At 39.4% G+C, this 16,895-nt stretch overlaps 1 protein-coding gene across 6 annotated transcripts in view; it reads left to right on the top strand.

Moving 5' to 3' along the window:
* The first annotated feature begins 495 nt into the window (after nt 1–495).
* The window catches only part of LOC122879398 (rho guanine nucleotide exchange factor TIAM1-like), a 47,821-nt gene continuing 31,421 nt past the window's right edge, over nt 496–16,895 (top strand). For 2 of the 6 annotated variants that reach the window (XM_044203452.1, XM_044203455.1), the window contains exon 1: nt 11,235–11,418. The gene's annotated coding sequence lies outside the window, so the exon portion shown is untranslated. Of the gene's footprint in view, nt 687–11,224; nt 11,419–16,895 lie in introns of those variants that run through there. The other 4 variants (XM_044203453.1, XM_044203456.1, XM_044203458.1 and 1 more) reach the window with 4 other exon arrangements.

Genomic DNA, 16,895 nt, shown 5'->3' on the forward strand with positions numbered 1-16,895 from the left:
TTTCTAAGAAAACTGAGCTGGTTTGATAAATAGTCCAGCACCTGAGGTTACTGTCAGTTTTAAACATCACTTAGCAAACAGTCATCATGCACCTTCTGTGGAACATACAGCTGTGCAGAAATAGTCATCTGCAGTTTACCTACCTGCCTCATATTAAACTCATGATTTCACGGGTTTTAGTTAGTGCTATGTTTGTAGCTGCCTAAACCATTTTCAGTCAGTACAGACTTAAGTCTCCATCACATTTCTTGTCGCATTTATTTGCTCATCTGTATGTGCAGGAGATGGGATGCACAGACAGACTGCACCAATGAGCATTAAAATAATGCGTTAGGGTAAAAAAAAATAAATAGATTATTTCTCTGTGTTTGCTCACATGATTATCAAACTATCAGCTACTACTGTGCATTTCAGACAGTCACTGAATGCCGATTCGAGGTGAGCCGCAGCTGATTGGCTCTGAGAATAAATAAGTGACATTCTCATGTTCCACTTGCTCGCCGTCTCCAAGGAAGGTGGGCTCCGCCCCTCTCAGCGGTGTGGAAACAACACGCATGGTCCGTGGACAGGCAGACCTTGGAGAGGCGGCAGGAGTCAGAGACACGGATGGGCAAAACCGGCGTGTGAACCATGAAGATTTCAATGTCAGGACGGAAGCAGCCAGATCCCGACGGTGGCGGTGACAGGTATGTAAGGAGACCGGGAAGCATGCTGTCCTAATCATGATAAGGATAATGGGCTCGATGTCTGATCATGCTTCCTCGTGGTCCTAGCGCCGTCCATATGCATGACCGGGTCAATCAATCATACAAGTTTATCAGAGGTGACAGAAGCTGCCGCACTGAGGCGGCCGGTGCGGTCCAGTGGACAAGGCCGACAAGCTGTGTTTTGTACACGGAGTGTCGCGCATTTGGTGTCGATTCATTAAGTCAGATATCAGTGATTTGGGGGGAAAAAAACAACCATGTAGCTCGAATGACGATGGACATACAGCAGGGTTAACATGCATGTTCAGACATTAAAAATTTCATCCCAGTAACGTTACACTTGGTAGTAACAGTAATGCGCATCCTGCACAGCAGCTTCGCTGACAAATGTTGCTTTCCTTCAGCAGTATGGTGTTGTTTTAACAAGACATGCGGAAAAACAGGCTCGGTAACCTGTCCGCCGTAATACCTTCGGGGTGTTTAAACGTCTCTGCGGTCATTTATACTGTTTGGGAAAGGAGAACCCGCTTATGGCCTCAGTGCGGTAAATTGTTGCATGTAGTTATTTAATCGGACTCGTTGCATCTCTCAGATGATCCAGCGCTGTTGTTGCTGTATTTACACCTTGCTTTAGTAAACAGATCATGTGCAGGTGACTCAACTGAAAGGAGATCGCTCATTTGTGCAGCTGCTTTACTCCAATGACCTTATGGTGTCAAGTTTGTTGCAGCGTCACTGTCATAGTCTACTGCTGAAAGTGGGGTCTTCCTGTCATATTACTAAACTGGTGACAAGCTGATGAGAATGTGTAGTGCTGTAACAGGTAAGACCTAATGCTGCCTGCACCAGATTTTACTCATATAACATAATATTAAAATGTTTTTATTCAGTTTTTAAAACTAAATGAGCTGGAACACTCTTTGCACTAATGTGTAAAGCTGACTGTATATAAGATTTTTAGTGTTGAGTAGACATGCATTTGCTGTCACTGTTTTCTGCAATATGTGCTGCAGAGAGAAATATATAATTTTTTCTACAAAAAAATCTCACCACATGGATTTGGACACCAGAGTAAAAGATAATATGTTGACTGCTACAGCATAGAACAGGTAAGATATTCAGTGATAGAAGCTGAAGTAACATTTCGACCTGCAGTTTTTAGTTTACTTCTTCACAGAGAGCATCAGCACCAATAGAAATCTCTCTAACCACTCATGCAGCATTAATCCACTGTCCGTCCATATGCTCAGTGTGCTCCAGTCATAATTTGGCTAAATGCTTCTGTGAAATCCTACTCAAAGTTCCTTCTTTAGCATTCAACTAATAAACACATAGATGTTTGGGGACCCTCACACACAGAGTTGTCCTTAAGTTGTTGTGAGCGCTGCTGGAGAGAAAATAAACAGTGGAAATTGATTCCAATGGTGACAAGATTTCACAGCAGGAAGAAAAGTGGATTTTAGTGGATTAATCTCATTTGGATTCATTTGGTTGAGAACCATGGGAAGAAAACAACCATGTTGTGGAGCATCCAGCAGAATGGCTTCAGTGTTTGGTGATGTGACCTCAGGGTGGTAACCTGAGCCCACCTGTGTGACATGCCTGCACAGAGACCTCACCCTCTCTCTGTCTGTCTTTGTGTGGTCGAGTTGTAACTAGTTTTACCCCCCCCCGGCTTGTGTCCACACTCTTTAACTCTCCATCTCAAAGATCTCAAATGTTAGATCAATTTAAGGCAGTGTAGTGACTGGCATAGCCACACATGAAAGAATGTCTACACATTCATATGGTAATTTGTTGGCTTTTTGTACAATCCATGACTTTGTTCTTCATGCGTGTACAGCAGTGTACTACCAAACAAAGTTGATTTCTTGAAATGCGCATAATTTAACCCTCATAAGTGCTCTTTGTGAATTATTCATTTCCGTCCCACTTGCACATAACTCTTCATTCCTTTGCAAAGTGGTGCAAAATAAATACTGAACAGTCTAGTGTTTTTACTTAGTACAAAGTGAATAACATACTGAGGCTAGTGTGATAACACTAACACAGACCATTCATTCTCATACACACTCACTACTACCTACTGTATTACTTGTATTATGTGGTTTTGAATTTTGTAAACTTGATGGTTTTATTCTTAATGCCATAACAACTAACAAGTGTGTTTCTACATGATGTTTGACTTCTGTGACTCTTGTTATATTTGTGTTAAATCTCTTGCATCCCAGTGGTGGTTTAGTTGGTTAGGCCATGTGTTTTTAAAAAAGAATCCGCAAATAAGAAGAGGAGGTGTGTTGTGGAAATATTATGTACACAAGTTGGACCACAACCACAAAGCTGGAAATCTTTCCCACAAGGAAAGAGTGTCATTCTGCTAAGTGGATATATAGGTATTGCAATGAGTATGCTGAGCTAAAGCCTCAGTGGCGTGCACACATTTCTTCAGATGTGGTAGGAAAATAGCATCTTAATAGCAATTATTTTGCCCTGATTTTATTAATGAAATGACCACATACTCTACTGCAGTTCACTTAAATACACACTGCTGGCGAAGTTGTTTTAAATATTTGAATGAACTATGGGCTCCAGTGGTGTTTGTGAGTCTTTGTGAATTTTCAGATTTGCTGAAGCTGAATAGAAGCTCTGTTCAGGGAAAGGAGATCCTATCCAGTTTTTTCATTAAATTATAGAAATATAAATCTAAAAATATTTTAGTGCTGTAACGAGTTGTTGATTAATGGATTGGTTGATCGACAGAAAATTGTTAAGCAACAATTCTGATAACAGATAATAATTTTAAGTCATTGATGAAGTGTCAATGATTTGCTGTTTCAAGCTTCTCAAATGTGAGGACTTGCTCCTCCTTTTGTTTTATATAATTTAAAATTTATTTGACATATTATACACAAAACAATAAGTTGAATCATTGAAAAACCTGGAAATTAGTCAAAAGGGAAAAAAAAAATATTTGTAGCCCTAAAATGTTTACAGTTTATATTTTACAGGAAAGACAATTCACTTCCTCCCATATTACTTTTATAAAATGACAATTTGACTCACACTCTAAAAATTGTGGCCTTCTCCCACACAGATCCTGTAATGGAGCAGCCACATTGTGTAACAGTGATGTTGCAGCTGTGAGGGGTCTTCTCGGTCCAGACTATCGTGTTGAATGCAGTCTGCACAGGCTGATTGCCAAATTTGTCTTGTGAGAATTATCTGCTCTCTTTCTGCACAGAACAACAAATTCCTTAGAGACAGACTTCATGTTGCAGCCATATGATTTTATTTTTTTTAAGTGATTTTATTCAGTCTTTTTTTTTCACATGTATATCAGATAATCGCATTAAGAGTTTGTTGGAGAGGTTTTTTTTTTCTAAATCAAGCAGCCTTTGTTCCCTTTCCAGCCCAAGTTGATGGATGAAGGACAACCATGCTTTCCTCTCCACCTCTGTTTACAACCATGTTGTATTGAGTTTCAGACAAGGGCTTGGTCTTCCCTTGTTCCTCCTGACAGGACATTTGTCTCCATTAGAGAGTACTATTGATGTGCTGCTGTATCAGTCTGTCTTCTACCATCTTTGGGCAGTTGAAAAGAGGAATCCCATTGTTCTTCACAATCAGCCACATTGTACACATCTGAGTGTAGTATTGTTTTGTTCTAGACCATGCACTGCTAAGCAGGTGATTCACTGAATCTTTGAACCCTACATCAGTATTTCACATGCATTTTAAAAGAAAAAAGCATGCATATTTTTCTCATTTATTACCAATTGCTGAAGACTGCAAGTTGCCACATATTCCAGCATCTGACAAAGTGGGGTCATATATGATGAATTCATGATGTGCTGACAGCATTATCTGGAAAAGCACCTAGATGGCTTGCCAAGATTTGATCCCAGATGCTTTCCAGAGGACAACCTCTCTGGCAGTGCTACACTAAAGAGTGACTATGATACACTCCATATAATGTGAGAAAAGGTTGGGTTGTATTCCACTAACCTTAAAAAGCATTGACTCAAACTCAAAGTTCTTTCACACTTTAAGTAAAAGCTTGTAGCAAATAACTGTTACAGAATAATTTTGTATGATTCTCAGCATAATGAAGATGTGGGCTTTCCCATGAATTATTACAAGCCTAAATGAATATTCTCATCAAAGTCAAAATGAATAGGCCCTGTGCTGTGGCTTGCACCTTTTCGAAACAAGTGCTCCCCACAAAATTAAGTTGACTCGCCTGCACCGTTGAGTATTGACTTGAGCTTCAAAGCCTCCTTTGAGGTTGTGGTAGCCTCGGTAAAGTGATTTCTGAAATGATTCTGTTCCACTTACAGTGGGCTACTATTCTAAAGTGAGAGGCCAGTGTGTGTGTATATGCAGACTAGAGGATGGTATTCAGTAGCACTCTGGTACTTGCTCTCTACAATGGTCAATGGTTTGGAAAGACATGACAGATGAGCATTAAAAGGCCTCTTCAAAGCTCTGTTCCTCCTCCTATTTCTGAGCTGTGAGCAAGAACGTAGAACCGGCTGTCAGAAATGCACATGGTGATGATAATCAGCTTCACGTCACTGATAGAGCCTTGTGGTTTGGGATGAATAATAGATACTAAGTGCACCAAACTGCTGAGGCTATGAGTCACTTTGGGGAGGCTGGAGTTAGGCTAAGTTTACCGCACCATCAATCATAAACAAGAACTTCTCAGGGCCCTTTTTGTTTGCTTGAAGTTGACTCTGGTGTGGCATGTGTTTTGAAGTGGCATATGACGATATTAGTTATTCTGGGTTTGCATTTGAACCTCTCAGTAAGTATTTATTTGGTGATATGCAGGTCAAAAGATGTCTATATGTCAAGGTTAAAACTGGGCTAAATTTGGTGGAAAAGTGAAAGCTTGTAAGATGTTGAAATATAGAAATCAGTACTGAAAATGATTGGTAAAGTTAATCTAATAGTCAACTGACAGAAAATTAACAATTTTGATAATTGCTTAATTGTTTAAACTTATGCAGGAACAATGCCACACATTTACGGGTTTCAGCCTCTCAAATGTGAGCATTTGCTGCTTTTCTGTTTTGTATATCATAAGGTGAATGTCTTAGGATGATTGGGATGATGGTCAGACAAAACAAGTACTTTTCAAGACGTCACCTAAGGCTCTCAGAAATTGTGATGGGCATTTTGCCCTGTTTTCTTAAGACTGGAAAAAAAAAAGAATCAATTGATAATCGATAAGAAATTAATTGTTAGCTGTTGTTGTTGCAGCCCTAATTGAAATGCTGTTGAAGCAAAGGATATGTGATTATCCTTTCAACCAAGTTTAATCCATTTTTTTTTCTTAGATGTCTTTTGGCCTGTAAAGCAGTGATTACTGAGCCATAGATGCTTTCATGCAGTTCACAAATTCTTGTCGGCCAAATTATGGTCCGTGTGCTTTGTGAAATTAGCTCAGTATATAGTTGACCCTACCCAGCAGCTTGTTAAGTGCAGACCACAGCACTTTAATATGCTCCAAACATCTTTTAATAACTAGTATTGGAGAGCTACCTATACTCTGTATAGGTTCAGTCCCAACCGATCAATTCCAGCTTTTCTCTGCATTCTAAATGATTTCCCTCTCTATACTGGTGTCTTTGATGTCGACTCTTGAGAGGCAACTCACTGCTGGAGACCACTGGATCCCCCGCTAATGATCTCTACCCGGGCTGAGGTTACTGCTTTCATGTCTTGCATAACAGTTGCATTTTTTTTTTTTTTTAACAGTTGGATCATCTGTTTCCTCAGAGGGACACCAGGGGGACGTGTGTTGTTGTAAATGAAGAGACCTTCAAGAAAATAAACCAATGTTTTTTCAGTGTTGTTGTAGATTCACAAAACAGCATTATGCTGAACCAAATGCTGCATACAACTGACCCCTTGTTTATTAATAAAATCAGCTTCAACGTATGCATAGTTTGTATTTATAGGCCAGTAGCTTTGTGTACAGTTCTGAGAATAATGTTTGAATCAACAAACAGATGTTGTTGAATCTACGTCTTGATGCATAATTGTATGTAAATTGAGAGTTTACTTGGTGTGAGACAAAAAAGCATTTTGGCTTTTATAGTTCAAAGCTGTTGCTGTTGTTGACCAGTGGTTTCATCACACTGGATTTGTTTCATAGCATTTTCATATTGTGGTGCAATTTACTCTGTTCTGCAGAGCAACATAGGCTTGCCTTGACCTCCCTATATTGAAAATATCTTTTTATTTGTATGTTTTGTTGACTGTATCCCTCAGTATGTCTTTCAAATTAATACATTATACAATGGACAATTTAACATCACAGCTACATCATGTCGAATCATGTGTGTGTCTTGTGGTCCATTCAGAGTTGCTATAATAAACCAGTGCATAGTCAATTATTAACTGACCTTTATTTAAAGCTATTATGGAGAGCTGCACTGTGATTTAGCCTTTTTGGCTTGTTAGGCTCCAGTGCCTTGCCACATTTTGTGATGTTAACAACCTCAGTTAAGAATGAGTAAGTAAGAATTTACAGTGGTGTGAAAGTGTTTACCCCCTTCCTGATTTCTTATTATTTTGCATGTTTGTCACACTTAAATGTTTCAGATCATCAAACAAATGTAAATATTAGTCAAAGATAACACAAGTAAACACAAAATGCAGTGTATAAATGAAGGTTGTTATTATTAAGGGAAAACAAAATCCAAACCTACATGGCCCTGTGTGAAATAGTGATTGCCCCCTAAACCTAATAACTGGTTGGGCCACCCTTAGCAGCATCAACTGCAATTAAGCATTTGCGATAACTTGCAATGAGTCTTTTACAGCGCTGTGGAGGAATTTTGGCCCACTCATCTTTGCAGAATTGTTGTAATTCAGCCACATTGGAGGGTTTTTGAGCATGAACTGCCTTTTTTAAGGTTATGCCACAGCATCTCAATAGGATTCAGATCAGGACTGTGACTAGGCCACTCCAAAGTCTTCATTTTGTTCTTCTTCAGCCATTCAGAGGTGGACTTGCTGGTGTGTTTTGGATAATTTTCCTGCTGCAGAACCCAAGTTCACTTTAGCTTGAGGTCACGAACAGATGGCCGGACATTCTCCTTCAGGAGTTTTTGGTAGACAGCAGAATTCACGGTTTCATTTATCACAGCAAGTCTTCCAGGCCCTGAAGCCGCAAAACAGCCCCAGACCATCACACTACCACCACAATATTTTACTGTTGGTATGATGTTCTTTTTCTGAAATGCGGTGTTACTTTTACGCCAGATGTAATGGGACACACACCTTCCAAAAAGTTCAACTTTTGTCTCGTCAGTCCACAGAGTATTTTCCCAAAAGACTTGGGGATCATCAAGATGTTTTCTGGCAAAAATGAGAAAAGCCTTAATGTTCTTTTTGCTCAGCAGTGGTTTTCGTCTTGGAACTTTGCCATGCAGGCCATTTTTGCCCAGTCTCTTTCTTATGGTGGAGTCATGAACACTGACCTTAAGTGAGGCAAGTGAGGCCTGCAGTTCTTTGGATGTTGTTGCAGGGTCTTTTGTGACCTCTTGGATGTTCCTGAATTTCTTTAGATCTCGGCATGATGTCTAGCTTTTGAAGATCTTTTGGTCTACTTCACTTTGTCAGGCAGGTCCTATTTAAGTGATTTCTTGATTGAGAACAGGTGTGGCAGTAATCAGGCCTGGGTGTGGCTAGAGAAATTGAACTCAGGTGTGAGAAACCACAGTTATGTTATGTTTTAACGGGGGGGCAATCACTATTTCACACAGGGCCATGTAGGTTTGGATTTTGTTTTCCCTTAATAATAACAACCTTCATTTATAAAACTGTTTTTTGTGTTTACTTGTGTTATCTTTCACTAATAATTAAATTAGTTTGATGATCTGAAACATTTAAGTGTGACAAACATGCAAAAAAATAAGAAATCAGGAAGGGGGCAAACACTTTTTCACACCACTGTATGTGACCGATCTCCATGCTGTAACCCAAATGTGACACGTTGCAAGTTCGAATTTTATTTACAGATAAAGAGCAAGTAAAAAAAAAAAAATGAAATATTTGTCATCAAGTATTCAGCCTCTTTGCAGTGACACTCAAAACTCAGTTAGGTGCAACCAATCTCCTTTTTAAATTAGGCTGTTTCTGTTGAAGACAAAGCACTGCTCATCACCTGTCTAACACTGTCCCTTCTGTGAAACATGGTTGCATCAGCTGTTTTACTAGGACAAAAATAAAGGGGGGAATAAGTTAACCTAGACTTGAATCCTGTTGGGAAAAACTGTGATTGTTCAGAGGCTTCCTGAATAACTTTAGCCAGCTTGAGCAAATCTTGATTGAAAAGAGTCTGAAATTATGTTTCCAATAAAATATTTCGGTAAAATTTTCAGATAATTTTATAAAACATCTAAAAACATAATTTTGTTTTAAGACAAAATAAATCTCTGTAATCCAATTTAAACTCTTCTGCTGTAAACGTGAAAAAGTTAATCAGATTTAGTTTTTTCCTGAAGGTGCTATCGTTAATCTAACTAAAATGCAATATTATAATATTATTACTTTTAACAAAAACATTTGAGACATTGTCACATTGTTGTTGTTTTTGTGAAGACTCACATTTAGTGAACTTATTGCATATCCTGGCAAATGGATCTGTCATTCCTCCGCCTTCAGCTGTTTGTTTGTTTGTTTTTTCGGTCACTACAGCTGAAGGTGATTGGCAGTAATTGCAGTTGGTTGTGACACCTGGACAGCATCAGCAGTCTGAAGTGTTGCTGTGGATCTGTAACTGTAGTCTCACCTGCCAAATTGCTCCAGCGGTATTGAATGGCCTGTCAATGTATTGGATGTCCAGTTCAATCAGCTCCTAAATTGAGTGCGGATAGCACTGGGTTTAATAGCCCTGTGCCAGTGATGAGAAAGCAGAGTATTTTGTTTAGCTGAGCTCCATGCAAGCAATCTACATTTCTGAAATGCCTGTGGTGAGAGCAGACGTGGATTCAGCATTAGCCTACATTTCACTGATGGATGCATTTATAGCGCTGCTGCCTGATCCAGTATTTGTTTGGGTGTGAAGACAAGCAGATATGAACATCTCATCTCATGTAACATAAACTTTTATATTTCTTTAACTTTTTAAATAAACACCTATGTGAATACAGCTTAAATCACTTTAGATTAATATTGGGTTATAAGTTACTACTATCAAAACACGCACCATCCAGGAAGTACATCAATATGTTTTTTTCCCCTACACTTTTAAGTAGATTGTCAGTCTAAATAATAATCTCTTGACATCATGTCTACAGACTGTATCATGTGCTTCCAGGTCTTTTGTTTTCAATGGATCACGTCCCAACAAATTGTTTCACTAATTAAAAAGAAGAAATTGGCACACGGTGTGTTTTGTGTGTGGAATTTGCAGCAACTTTGGCACACAACCTCAAGGAAAAATCTGTTATCCTGACAGATTACCTGTGTGAAATCGAGCTCAGAGAGTTGATAAGAACACACGTCTGGTTGTCTCTGCAGACCAGACATTTCTCTCTTTACTATGAAACCCCATTGGTTTAGTTTTAATATTTAACCTTGGCATGAAGATACAGTGTGAGGAAGTCAGTCTGACCATGGTGCTGAGTGCTTTTTATTTTGGTCATAGTCATCGCAAAGTCTAGACATGGCAATTCATCCCTCCATTCTCTGGACTGCTTTCAGACAGACTAAGCTCAGTGCTCTCTCTGTCTCTCCTCTGTATGGTTATCAGGGTGTCTACACCCTCGACTAGCCCAGGGCATATTTTACTTACAGCATGCATGCAAAGCTGCTTCTGGAGCACATGATGCAGGCTGCAGCTGAACAGACTCCTCCGTCCTCCCCTTCCTCTCTCCCCTGTTCCCTCTGACGGTTCCATCATCTCAAAATGAATCCGGCATCGCTGTCACTGCTGACGTGATAGCCACACGACATCACCGGTGCTATGACAACAGCAAGTCCAGCCTCTCTTATTCACAGGTCCATTTTGGGCTGTCGCTGAATGTTCCAAATTATGCACCACAACACATTAAGACTGCGACCTTTCAGCCCTTGTTGCCTTTGAGGCGAAGAGAACATTTGCGCCATTTTCCAGAATTCTGTTATTAGAAATCCTGTGTTTAACCACAAAGAAAAGAGATGAAAGCAAGATTATTTCTTTCTAAGCCAAAAATGAGGTGAAGTTTACAGTTAAACTGCTACTGATCCTTATTGAGAAATGCAGACGTGAATCTGACAGTTGTTGATCTTATCAGTTTTTGTACAATTAAAAAGGCTGCAACATTTAGTGTAAACATAATGCTTCTCATAAGGGAGTGAAGGGGCAATTACAGAGGAGACGAGGGAGGGAACACACATTCCTGCTGGCAGTAGGTTTGTAGTTTAGGGGGATAGAATTATAGACGAAGGAGGGAGCAAGAACGGAGGGAGGGAGTGAAGAGTGTGAAAGAGTCAGCAGGAGGAGGAGGGGGGTTTACAAACAGTCACTCCCCCTCCCTCCCTCAGTTCTTCAACTCATCCTTGCAAGAGTCAGTCTGCTGTGGATTTACAAGAAGCGTATCAATAATCCCCTCATGTAGAGGTTGAAATTCCCCCCTTAGTGATGTGTGGGATTTCTCTTTGCTGCTGTGGGGAGAAAAAGCAGAAGTGACACTTCCTGGTTGTACACTGTAAGGTAAGTCATTGTATTTGCTGCTGTGTATTTTTGCCTCTTTACAACACTGTGTGTTTGGATGTGTTAGTAGATAGAAGAGACAAATGGCTGTCCAGCCTCAAACCTCCCACTTTCCAGAAGAGCTGCTAAATAACACCACCAATAACACACTGAGTCAATGTGTGGCCCGTAACCATAGGTTTCAGTGTAGATACATTTGTCAGATGCAACCAAAGCTCTTGTGAATCTTGTTGTGCCTTTTTTAGGGCTTGTATTTTCTGGATTTATCTTCTTTGGATGCAGTATTCTCACTATTTTCCATTAGTGCTAGTATTTCTATGCTCTCATCCTATAATTTCATTTTTTTTGTGTGTTGTAACTATATCCTGGGGTCTTCACAGCCTGTGTTTAGGGTGGGGTTTCCACTTCATGTTTGTACCTGTAGGACACAACTTTACCTACAACTGCAGGCAGTAAGCCATTGTATTGCTCTCCATTCACTGCCAGACGCAAACAATACAGCTTGTGTCTGTGTCGTTGTAATGACAAAGCAGTGGTGGTGGCAGTTTTGTGATGCTGAGAAAGAGAGGTGATGAATTGCAAATGTGAGAGATGGTCAAAGTCAAGGAGAATTCCCAGAGCGCATCCCAAAGGGGGGCTGGAGGACTTTATGATGTGTGAGTTCATTTAAAATCCCAGCTTTGTGTTTGGAAATCCTGTTGTGACTCCTGCGGCGGGGAGAGGGGCGAGAAATGGTCATCTGGTATTATAGTTATGGAAATGTATAGACCGTTGAGGCTTAGCAGGACAGGGGTCAGGCTCTGGCTTTCAGGCTTATAAATCTTGACAATGGTACCGTTATGACTGGAGGAAAGTAAGCTTTTTAAAAAATATATTTTTAAAAGCTTTACATGAAAATCACATGAGTCTGGTTCTGCCTAAGGTTTCTGCCTCTTAAAGAAAGTTTTTCCTTGCCACTGTCGCCAAGTGCTTGCTCATGGTTCGGATTTGTTGGGTAAACTGCAATCTGTTGTAAATACTATTATAAAGAGTACGGTCTAGACCTGCTGTATAGGAAAAGTGCAAGGAGATAACTTCTGTTTTATAAATAAAATTGAATTGAATGGAAAACTTGAATCCTCAATCTAAATTCAACCTAACAAAAATTACTCTCCTGAGAGGAAAATAATTGTAATCACAGATTGGTTTGCATGGTCTCGTATCATAAGCTTCACTTAATTGAAAGGCACAGTGTGCAGTAGAATAAAGGTCATACTGTAGATTTACAAGCCAGCAGAGTTCATCTGAGATCACATGGTCTTTCAGATACTTCGCTTATTATAAAAGTTAGACTATATATGGTTGCAGAATTCAGCATGACTGCACATGCAGCTCCACAATGAGGTTTTTCTAGTCACCTGTAGCATATGTTGTGTAGCCTACAGCTGCAGTTATTTTCACATAGCAAAGAGCTAAAGAGAGACTCTGGACAAGACTGATAAATGAGAGGACCTGTTATCTCAACCACCCAGGAACTGGATCATTCTTTGCTCAGTATAAAAGCCAGTAGTACTACATAGAATTAATGGTCTTTATTTGATATACAAATTACACCTGTATTAAAATTTTTTTAGGCATATGCAAGTATGTTTCCGTTTGAATGCACGCTCCCCAGTCCAAACATGTGGAGCTGCATTTGCAGCTGATTTGCAATCAAACTGATTTTATCATCAGTCACTGAATGCGTTTGGTCTACCATTTTAGTACCATAAGATGTGTCGAATGTAAGAATAAGTAATGTATTAGCAAGAAATTCTTCTAAACATTATCAAAGAAGAGGGCATGAACAGCTGTTTCCGACAGTACAAATCAGTGAATCCAGTCTTCATCTTATGTTTTTGAGGTATTTTCCTTTATTGGATACTTTAAAAGTAGAGCGCCAGGAACATGGAGATAGGGACAGAAACGCACCAGAATATACCATATGATAGTTGTGGTATGTGTTGTAGACTGCTGGACTACCGGGATGCCCCGTTAACTTGCAAGTTTGAATAAACTTTTGCATCCCCCAGAGCTATCAGGAAATGTAACTTAAACTGCAGTAAACTAATAATTTTCTTTACACTGTCATGAGTCTATGACAGAAAGCTGTACATATATTATTTTAATAAGAAACTAGATATCTATTTTGGTTATCATAAATTAGAAGTTAAATTTGTGTTTTCTTGTTAAAGGCAAAGTGACACAATTTAGTGAGTGAAATGAACTATCCCTCTACCTGATTGGTCATTATATTAACTTAACAGATTTTTTTAATATTTTGTATTATTAAAGAACCAGTCACTAAAATACCCTTACATTGTAGGCATATAAAGGTGTTTGGCCAAAAATATGGTGATAATGGACTATGTCAGTATGGCCCATACTCGAATGATACTAGCATGGATGATTATTACAGACTGAAGTTTTTGCTACTTATAAAGGAATCACATGTTTTGAAATTAACAACATGCTTACATTTAACTTAATTAAATGGTCCTGCATCACATTAGTAGGGAGTGCCTCTATTACAAACAAGTATCCTCCTGCTTTGATACCTTTGCACAAAATGTAATGTTTACTACCAGGTTTCAAAATCTAGTAAATGGGTGAAGGTACTGGACTCCAGCTGAAATGTGACTTACTAAGTGACATTTTACCACAGGGCAATCAAAGAGGCCTGTAAAGGAAACTGTGATCAGGGCCGCATGGAGGAAGCAGACACATTTTCTACCCATCTTTGTGTAGTCATGTGTGTCAGGATCCACCTTGGCTCTGCTTCAGTGCACAATGCAACACAGTAGGAAGCTGGGAGCTCCAGGGGTGTTATGGTTGAGGTGGTGCTCAGGGATGACTTCTCCACAGTCTGTGTCCACAGATATGATTTAGATCAAATCTCCTCAGTGCATGTTGGACATGTAACAAAACATGTGACAAAAGAACAAACCAGTCCAAAGAAGGCACAGAGCGTTATTTGGAAACTTGTTCTTACATCCAGGATGAGTTTAGGAACACAGAGGCAGTCTCATCTCATCATTTATTCTACCAGTTTTAGACATACTCTTCAGTATCTATTTGCAACATAACCTAAAATGTTTATTCCCTGTTCATTAATATTGGAATAAAAAGAACAAAAATGGGCCTTGACATTTACCCAGATGTGATTTTTGAGTGGAGTTTGGATTGTGTGCCTGCACTTGTAATGCTACACAAAAGGAACACACTCAAACTGAAGCCATGCTTGGTATTCCCACTCACTGACCTGAAAGCGAATGATTGCCTCCGTGGAAGAAGATCTTGAGTGAACCAGATTAGAAAACACATTTCCAATGCAGGATTGCCGCTCCTCTAGGTCCTTGGCATTGTGTTTATTCTGCTGCCAGCAAAGGGACATTGAAGCAAAGACAAGTCAGCTGCCATACTGAGATTGGTAGGTGAATGGCTCACCCAGCAGTGGACTGGCTTCTGGTCTTAAGACATCAACATCTCAGTGGAAGTGTGCTGACCAAGGCTGAATGGTACACTGCCTCAGCTTTAGAAAATATACTTGAGCACAGAAGAAATTGCAAACACTTTTTTTTTTCATCTCCCACTGACATGAAATTTCTCTATTGCAAAATATTGTCCCAAATTTCGATTATCCACATTTTATACATTAGTGCAAATGTCCTTTATAGTTTCATATACTTTTACAAAAGTTTTTCTATTCATCTACACCCACACGCTGAATATTGACTCCACTTTGCTATTGAGCTGACAGTGAGAAAATCAGCAAAGACATGGCAGTTGTACAGGAAGATACATTACAAGTTATATTATTATATACCACACTCAGTTGTTTCCACCAATATCTTATTTCAGCTAACAGCTGTTTTTCATATACATCATCCTGTGCCAGTGCTCAGTGGATAATATTCCCTGGTGCATGCACCAATTTGACATTGCAACAGAAATCCTGTGTTTTGGCAACCACTGTGTTCCAGCATTGATCTGTTGATCACAAATCTATAATCATAAAACTGTCAAGCACATTTGCTCCTCGTGAGAGGGGAAAATTGTTGGGTGTGTTTGGAGTCACACTTTGGAGGAGCAAATTGTAAAAGTCTGGAATGTGAAGCATGTAAAGGCAGACTTAGTGTTGATGCTCCGTGTAGCCAGGGGAGACCCTTTCACTGACAGTGGTCTTGGATTGTGATATTTTGTCACAGGGCTGCAGCCTTTTTCATGACATGACAATTTTCTATGCACTTCCCAGATGAATACTTCAGTCACAAACTGTTAAGCATTGATCTTGAATTCTTGTATGATCCTGCTGCCACTATGTCGCAATGAACATTTCACATTATTGGGAGTTAAGTTTGATTGACTTTCAAAAGGATTTACTTTTGCACTTTTGCTTGCATCCAAATCAGCTTAAATGAGAGCAGAGCTCAGATTTAGAGATATCTAACAGTAGATTTATAGGTCTAAAAACCAACTGAACAGATTTAAAGAAAAAAGGCTAAAATGATCATTGATGGTCTGACAGTGTGTTAATAAACACTGGGGCTATGATTTGGAGAAGGGAAATTTAAGGAAGATGACAGAAGAAATGGGAGGTTAATTTACTATGGATGTTTGCTCAACAGAATTATTATTTCTGGCAAATCTCAATAATCAAAGGTGATAAAGCCTTACATTTATCTATCTGACACACTAATGGGGATGCATTTGTGGCTAAACTTGCAAATTTGAAACAGCGTAATACATGGTAGAGCAGTCTTCTCTGATGAAGTAGTCTGTTTAGTAAAACCAAAAACATGTACAGACGCATTTTTAAGTGGCATATAGTAGATAGTAGTTTGAACAGAAATCCTCCCAATACCAGATTAAAACCCACAGATCCCCTCCCCCATAGAACTGTAGTCAGGGGAATCATTACAACCACAATTTGTACCCCCCCCCTTTTTTTTTTTCTTAACAGTGGTCTGTGGCTCACGTATACCTCCAATTAACAGCTGTTTAAGGACTTCAAAGGTTGTCAATGAGGAGCTAAAGAGCCGTAAGCAGGATGTGGTCTGATAGCACCTCGGTTGTGACCCTTTGGGCAGGCAAATTGCTGGCACTGATGATAGAGATGAAAGTACTCGGGCAAAAATGACATCACAAAATCTTGTATCCTAAGCCAGTGAGGAAAAGAAAAACACTTTGACGATGGTTGTCCTCAGCATTGCATCTAACTGCATCAATTTATTTTATTTCATCTGGGTCTCTTTAAATTTAAATCTTTAGCGTTACCTTCACAGATCTCCCGGTACAGCCAGTGCATAACAATCAGGATCCACAGTTAAGAGGGCAAAGATTTGGTTGGTTATTATTTTGCCAAGCAATGTTTTTTTTTTTTTTTTTTTTTTTTTGTAGTAAATTTAAAGATTTGTTGTCTCAACAAAACCTGCAGCATCTGCTGTACACAAATCCCA

Source organism: Siniperca chuatsi, linkage group LG7 (assembly GCF_020085105.1).
Source record: "Siniperca chuatsi isolate FFG_IHB_CAS linkage group LG7, ASM2008510v1, whole genome shotgun sequence".
In the NCBI taxonomy this organism is placed as follows: domain Eukaryota; kingdom Metazoa; phylum Chordata; class Actinopteri; order Centrarchiformes; family Sinipercidae; genus Siniperca; species Siniperca chuatsi.